Raw genomic sequence first — 9077 nt, 5'->3', positions numbered from 1 at the left:
TTGGTTTTGAGATTACCAAGGTTTATGTTTTTCTATAAGAAAAATACAGTGAATTTGTTCTGTTTCAGGTTCTGAAAGATGATTAGATTGTCCTGCACATCTTATTCCACTCAGCAACTGGGTCCTGACCAGAATTTACTTAAAAGAGCAAGAGTAGTGTGGTTCAGTAGAAAAAAAATGTTCCATCATTTTAAGTGAAGGAAAAAGCAGAGGAATTAGTATGGGCAATCGGATATGCTTTTTCTCAAGCGACGTCTTGGATATTAAGAGGAGATCAAGAGAAAGATGTAAGTACCATTGACTAATTTGTGCCAATGATCAAATGAAGTTGGCATTCTCTTGCATGTATTATTTTATCCAACAAGTTCCAAACAAGATCCACTGGACTCTCAGCTTTGATTAAGAAGGAACACTTGTACAAACAATTATTTAATTGCAAATGACCCTCTTAGTAGACAGCGTCCCTATAATCTCTCCCCAAACTCAGAGTCTTTTATCTAAATTGGTTGCATATGTACATACACCTATCTTTATTATTTGAGACAATACCTTAATTCTAGGTGAAATATGGTAATCTACTATGTAAAAAGCAAGAGAAGAAAAAAAAGGTATGTGGCTACCAAAGCATTACTGATATTTACTGGGGATATAAGACATATGGAAACTTTTGCATTTACAAGTTATGAACTACATACCCTTTTACAGACTTCATTGATGAAAACCACGATTTTTTTTTAACATCTTTATTGGAGTATAATTGCTTTACAATGGTGTGTTAGTTTCTGCTTTATAACAAAGTGAATCAGTTATACATATATATATGTTCCCATATCTCTTCCTTCTTGCGTCTCCCTCTCTCCCACCCTCCCTATCCCACCCCTCTAGGTGGTCACAAAGCACCGAGCTGATCTCCCTGTGCCATGCAGCTGCTTCCCACTAGCTATCTATTTTACGTTTGGTAGTGTATATATGTCCATGCCACTCTCTCACTTTGTCACAGCTTACCTTTCCCCCTCCCCATATCCTCAAGTCCATTCTCTAGTAGGTCTGTGTCTTTATTCCCATCTTACCCCTAGGTTCTTCAAGACCATTTTTTTTTTCTTAGATTCCATATATACGTGTTAGCATACAGTATTTGTTTTTCTCTTTCTTACTTACTTCACTCTGTATGACAGACTCTAGGTCCATCCACCTCACTACAAATAACTCAATTTCATTTCTTTTTATGGCTGAGTAATATTCCATTCCTTATATGTGCCACATCTTCTTTATCCATTCATCCGTTGATGGACACTTAGGTTGCTTCCATCTCCTGGCTATTGTAAATAGAGCTGCAATGAACATTTAGGTACATGATTCTTTTTGAATTATGGAAAACCACGATTAATTGGAAAGCTTGCTGCAACATTTCCCTCTAGTAATGGATAGATGATGCTGATTTCGCTAAGCCCTTAGTTCATTCTCCTTAACATATGATTCTGAGGCAATACTTGTGTTCTTGGCTCCCTTATGAACTCATTAGGTAAGTTCAGACACAAACCCACAAGTTTACTATTATGCAATTCATTTCTTCCTTTCCCCTGTCCTTGGCATATACTCTTGCATTATTAATTCTGACTTTCTGAATGCATGGTGGAAAAAAACTCAGAATTGGAAGTCCAGGAACCTGGTTTCTAGTTCCATTTCCACTGAACCCCTTTTCTACCTTTTGTTTGCTTTAGCTCTATATTAAAACTTTCCAAATCGACTTTTACAAAATAGCATGGCCCCATCTAAGTTCTACATTCCAGGACCCAAAGGGAGTAAAAGGAAGGGATCAACAACTTTGATTGTCAGTTGGAATACGTAGCAGAAAAGAACCATTTCCAAATGAGAAAAATGGTCCTTAGTCGTCCACAGACCTGCATTGCTCAGCTCGCTTCCCATCCCAACGATCTAGGAAAATATCTATATATCAAAATCAAAGAAGTTAAGTTGTTTTTTGAGTTAAGCTTTCTTTTAAATTCTGTACGTTAAGTACGTTCAAAATGCAATTTACATTTTTGTGTTCAGAATGTTACCAAAGGAGACTGGAGGCAGAGAATAGTTTCTATTATCATAGACTGCGTAGTCTTAATCAGCACTTAAATGTTGGCTAACTGTCTCCAAGATTAAGGCCCCCTTTAAATTGGGATATTACTTTTTGTGTCATTTCAGGCTTTTTGGAATCGAGCAGAAAGCAAATGACCATATTTGTTTTTATGACATTTATGAAGTGAACAGTCTTATTCATTGCTCCCCTCAAAAAATTACACCCTAAATAAACAGACAACTTTGTATTTTTTCCCTGGCCTGCTTTGCATAAGTATTACAGTCTTACCAGCATTCTTAATCCAAATAATTGCTATGTGACTGCTATTCACATAGATAGTGCTAAAATTTTAGTTTCCATCCAACAGAAACATAGTAGCATGATCATATTTCATATCAGATCTGTAAAGTTTCCAAGATACAAAAGTACAGCAGCCATTGAGATGTACTCTCAAAACTCTCTTTAAAATAATGTTTCAAGGAGCACACTTGAATGGCAGCTTTCAGCTATGGTGCATTTGGATTTCTTAGAGATAACACCTGCAAATAATAAAGGGAGAGGAAGGGAAAATGAGCATGTAGAGCCTTCAGACTGTGATATGGGTATGATACTTAGAAAAGGAGATAGAAGGAAGAATTATTGGGTAGGAAGTTCCTCGATGGACTTATAGTTCTGTATACGTCCTTCACTATGAAGCCACACATCTCCTGGGCTGCTCCCAGCCAATGACTGAGAGTACCGGGGCCACTGGTCCCTGTCCATTTATTCCTGAAGTGAAAACATTGGCAACATTGTTCTCAGGGACTCCCCATCAGATTCTTGGAGATGGTCTCAGGACTGCCTATTCATTATATACAACATTGTACACAACAAAAGTATATAGTCTGTTCCAGTGTTTTCCCTCAAGGAAAGCATCAAGAAGAAAGATTTATGTTCATTTATTCATTAATTTATTCATCCATTCATTCAACCAATAAATATTTGTTAAAACACTTATATAGGCCTGGCACCAGAGATTGAATACTATATCAGAATAATATGGTCTCAGTCACTGTGGAGCTTACAGCCAAATGTAGTAAATCTTAAATACATTTAATAATAGTAAATAATAAATAAATCTTAAATCATGGCCCCTCTTGAATGTGATAAATGCTGTAGGCACTGTCTCCGGAGAAATGTCATAGGCACATGTGCATGTAAGGAAATTCTGCATAAACATGGGAGGTTTCATGAACATAATTGAGTTCCTTTCATAAACGGCTTGAGTTCTTGCATTTTTCCTGAGTCCATTAGCTCACATGGTAACCTAGTTCCAGTAACTATACTCCCGCCATATTCCTCCACACCAAAATTTCTGCTGTTGATAACTTTTCTACAATCTAGATTTTCTCAGTTTCCTTTTATTTCTTTTCTTAGGGATTACAGTCCAATCTCTGAAATGGAGTCTGGTTCCTCCTGAATTACTACATTGCTTTCTGAGATTTCCCTTCATGACTGCCAAATATTATTTCTGACCTGCATAATTCCAGTAACTTCCTAACTCATGCCCTTGTTCCCAGTGCCTCTCTATTCCATTTGGTCACATCTGAATGTCAGATGTACACTCCTGAAGCATAGATTTTGTAACTTAACTCCAGCATCATCCCTGCCCTTCATGCCCACTGAAGTAGTCCTAGGAAAGTACATAATGCCTCACGCACAACAAATCCATTTCTAACTCTATTCCCACACAATTCCTCTACATGAAATCCATGCTCAGAGAAACTCAAGTCTTCACTTGTCATAGGAAACAGCGTTCATTTTATTGCCTCAATGCTTTTTCTCACCTAAAATGTCCTTCTGTCACATTTTCTGCTGATCTCTGCCCATATGTCAAAGGCTAAATCAAATGTCCCCTCCTTTATGACATATAAGGAAGACAAATTATTATTCAGGTGGAAAGCTAACTGGTTATGTGAGAATGGAAAGTTAAAAAATTAATGTAAGAATTATTTTAAAAGTAACCATAATTAGTTCCTTATTTTGATCATAAGGATTAAGTATCAATAAAATAAACCACCATTGTTTAGAACCTGCATTGTATCCAACTTAGCTTACAAATGAGAAAATGGATGCTTATAGATGTCAGTAAACTATTCAAGGCCTCATAGCTTTTATAGTAAAGTTAACATTTGAATGCAGGTTTGTCTAATAGCTTGTAACATAGTCTTAACAATGACTAAATGACTTGGAGGCTTGTAGCCTAAGGGAATTAGTTGCTTTGTGAGAGAAAGAAACAAGAATTTCATCTTTGAAATGTTTAATTTTGAAACATTTAAACAATGCCTAAGAGGAGACATCCACCAGTTAATTGCAAACATGGGAATAGAACTTGGGAAAGAAATCATTAATACAGATATTGATTTGAGTCATTTATATGATGGTAAGAGATAAATTCCTATGAGTAAATGCATTACCAAATGAGAGAACATGTACAGAAAAGAGAAGGAGACCCAAAGCCAATATTTTTGAAAACTTTCCATGAATGATAATGAGGAAGAAATCGAAAGAGAGAAGCCAGGGGAATTTCAAGACATTCTAGGGATCCAACAGTATCATAGTGTTGTAAAATAGAAAATAACTTGGTTGTCTACGTTTAGGAGATCTTGGAGATACCTGAACAAGAAGTTGTAGCACATAAAATGGAAAGAGCTTAGGGAGTAACTCATATTGATGTTCTTGACTTTTACCAAAGAAGGAAGTTGGCTCTGGGTCTGGATGGTTTATAGGAAAAGCTCTTGTTTAAGTACTCCTCTAAGAACTGTGCTCCCCTTTCTGAGGGACTTTCCAGGTAATGTGATCCATCCAAGTCCTCAAAACTACCCTTCACATTCACTGAGTAAAATAGCACATTCTTTTTGGACAGTTTTTCTTTTATCAGTTGAATTGTACAAGCTTGAGGACATCACCACTTAGTTTCCAAATGACTATTATTCAACTGAAAATGTTGACCAACTACTGTAATTTGGTGATTCCAGTGTTTGAAGGGCATTGTGATTATATATTATACTAGGCTGCAAAGTTTTTCAGAACAGAGTCAATATAATATTATTTCAATACCCATTGACTAGAACACCCCTCACAAATACAAACACACATGCCCACACACACACACACACACACACACACTCATTCACACTCACTTACTTGACTCCAGCACCAAACATAACACATGTACTAGGCATTCAAAAGGGGTTGTTGAATGAATTAATAAATGAATGAAAGAGAAGATAAATGAATAAATAGCTTGCTAAGTGAAAAAAACCAGATAAATGCTTTTGTAGAGACACAAATATAAATCAATAGAAATTATATTCCATGTAGCAATGCTATATAATTAGTACTTAGGCTAAAGGGATAAAAAAATTAGAAAACCTTTCTAAAGATGAGCCCTCCACAGGGACACATACTACTTCATATGGTAGAGTAAGTATTCAAGTAAAGGTGGATTGGCTGGCAAAGAGATAGCAAAGTTTAATCTTACCTTACTGGAATATTGATTCAGACTATCTTAGAAGTACAAAATGTAACATTACATTTTTAAAAAAATATTTCCACAGGTATAAAAAAGTAACGTATCTGGATTGGTTAAATGTTCTTGACAATATTCTCTCTTTTAGGTAATAGCTCTTGCACTTCTCATTTATGAGAATGTCTATTTCTTAAACAATTATTGAATTATTGAATCAGTCAGAAGAACTAGATTAGGCTGTGGTAATCAACTCTAAATCTCAATAGCCTAAAACATAAAAGGTTTATGTCTCATTCAGATGACAGGTCCATTTTGTCTCGGCCCTGGTGGGCTCTAATTAGAGACCCAGGTTGATGAACTCTATCATCTGGTACATCACATGTTTCCATTACAGGGGGGAAGAGCACATAGCAAATCATGCAGCAGCTCTAAAAGGCCTTCACCAAGAAGTGATATGTGTTACTTCTCTCAAGTTTCTTTGGTTAAAACAAGAGTTGCCTTTTTAGGCAGAAGTTAATTTACCCTTTATTTTATTGTTTTAACAAATTACAATATAATATAGTCCAAGAGTAAGTTTTTGTGCTAATTCAGCTATTCTCCCTGAATCAACCTCACCATATATGTGACATGTGTGTGTGTTTTACAAACTTTCAAAGTTAGAATGCAGAATTAGCAAATCTAAGACTTCAAATCTAGGGACCAAGTATGTATGCACTGTTTACCCTATGCCAGGCTCAGCACAAAGCACATAAGATGAAATACGAGGTGAACAAAGCGCAGTCCTTGCCTTTGAAGAATACTTGCACTAGTGGAAGAGATGGATAAGTAAATAATTCATAATGAAAGATGTATTTGGTGTCGTGGCAGGGAAATTAATTCTGCATGGAAGGGTCACTGAAGACTACATTGATACTGGAGGAATATTTGAAAGGGCAAATGGGAATTGGTTAAGTGTAAAATGGCAGATAAGATGAAGTGAGGTGGTTGTCATTCCTAGCAGTGGGAATGGTATTAGGAAAGACACGGAGGCATTCAAATGCATTGTATCCCATTGAGACAGAAAGTCTTTAACTGTGATCATGAATGGAGCAGCCAAAGAAGACAGCCCAAGATGAATCCAAAGGCAAGCCAAGGCCAGGATGTAAAGTTCCTGGAGCATTACATAATCTTTCCTGAGGATCTAGTTTTCAGAGTGTTCCATGTAGTTCCTCATAAACATCAATGATCTCTAGTCCTTAAAGATAAAAATTATAAAATTATAAAAATATTTTATAGTACATTAAAAAAACTTATAATTGTCACATGTTCTTATGATGGCTGATATTCAATACTTTTGAGATATTGCCAAAATATGTGGAAAATTAAAATAGGCTATATTTATACACCACATAAAAATATTTAAAATATAAGCTATTTTCCTTAAACAAAGAGATCTCTATTTTACTTAAACATAGGGACCACAAAAGATTGAGGGGAAATATATATGTAAACAATGAATTCAACACTTAAATTTCACTCTGTTCAAGTCCAAAGGGAACAGCCTGCCAGGGCCAAACTCAGATGACCCTGAGTTGCACAAGTAAGCCTTTATGTTACAGGGACCTGAAAATCTCCACCACGAGTTTACAAAGTAGAAACTAAATCTGAAACTAAACCCCAACTCCAAATCATCCTCTCCAAATTCCATGTCCTCTGACCACATTTACCACTGAGTTACCATTGAGTCCAGCCCTGTTTCGGTTGCTAAGGCTATTCTGTCTGGTTCCTAAAATATTAACTCAATCTTTCAAAAGAAATAGCAATGATAAAAATAGCTGACTGTTTCAACTGCTTCATACTAATATATCTATTTTGGGTTTTCTACTAAGAAAATCCAAAATAGATATGATAAATTTATTAAAATTGTAGAAAACTTGAGAGAACTACTGGATGATGTCAGTTACCAAAAGGAACAGTATGTAAAGATTGTGTAACAATGATTCCCAAGTTAAAATTGTTCTTAAATATTGCCCTGGTACCTCTCCTAGCAATAGATTTTTTTAACAATTTAATATTGACTAAAAAGAAGAAAAAGAAATTTTAACATGTTTAATGCAATGTTATTTTCCACTAAGAAGCAGAATTATGGAATGTTATACATGTGGTATGTATTTGGATATTCAGGTCTTTAGAAACCAAACATACCTATATTGAGAAATCAAATATCAGGGAACCTTTCAAAGGGTCAAACTTAACACCATATATAACAGTAAAGCAAAGAAAAGTTCTTTCATATGTTACTTCTACAAAGACTTAGAATACTTCTTTTATGAGAAAGGAATCCTTCAACAATAATCTCCTATATGGCAATCAAAATGTCCTGTATTGAAAAAGCTCTAATTTAAATGATGTTGGAAAAGGAACTGTCAGAACTTAGCTTCCTGTTTACAATAGGTACAATATTAGTCAGCTTAGGCTGCCATAACAAAATACCATAGACTGGGTAGGTTAAACTATAAAAATCTATTTTCTCACAGTTCTGGAGGCTAGAAATCTCAGCTCAAGGTGCAGCCATATTTGGTTTCTGGTGAGAGTTCTTTTCTTGGCTTGGAAGAGTCATCTTCGTGTATTATCCTCACATGGCCTTTCCTCTGTGGTGTACAGACAGAACTCTGGTTTCTCTTCCTCTTCTTATAAGGACACCATTGCCATTAGATTAAGCTCCCTCCTTTAAAATTTCACTCACTTACTGTTAATTACCTCCTTATAGGCCTTATCTCCAAATATGGTCACTTTGGGGGTTAGGAATTCAACATATGAATTTGAAGTGACACAATTCAGTTCATACAAGTTCTTATCTAGAAATATTTAAAACCTCCTATTATATTCATATTCCTTTAGGAAAAAGCTATCTGAACCCTAGAGATGTTAATATCAGTTGGCAGAAGTTTCCACAGAAGGGAAAACTTGAGACAAGTGAGGAAATAGGAAATATTACCTCCCCACCTTCTCATTAGGAAGCAGCCTGTAGAGAATCCAACAGTTCCACCCACTATGCCACCGTAATACTTTAAATGAAATAATATATATCTATCACCAAAATCTCCATGCCTTCCTAGGCCAACTTGTTGAGCTGTGCTATAGTTTGGGTCTCACATACTTGTCTGAGCAGTTTGACTAATGGGACTGCATACTAGTCAAATGTAAGGGGTGTTGCTTTACATAGCAGAGCAAAACTCCACCAAAACTCTATAAATAAGGATGGAAATTTAAACATATAAAATGCAGAGCCACGTTATAGCAAGGTTAATGAAATGACCAGATAAAGCTTTGCAGTTACCTGGCTAGAAGTTTAGGGATTCTAAGAGTCAATATTCAGTTGTATAATTTCTGAATTTCGGTTATCACTAAGTGCATTACCACAGTATTTCACTGCATTTCGTTTTAATTATCAGTTAAATAATAAAGGGTTTACAGGGTGTGCTGTGAAACTAATCTTTGTTTAGCATGAATTCT

The sequence above is a fragment of the Neophocaena asiaeorientalis genome, unplaced genomic scaffold, assembly GCF_003031525.2.
Source record: "Neophocaena asiaeorientalis asiaeorientalis breed wild unplaced genomic scaffold, Neophocaena_asiaeorientalis_V1.1 scaffold218, whole genome shotgun sequence".
Taxonomy (NCBI): Eukaryota; Metazoa; Chordata; class Mammalia; order Artiodactyla; family Phocoenidae; genus Neophocaena; species Neophocaena asiaeorientalis.
This window is presented reverse-complemented; position numbering follows the sequence as displayed.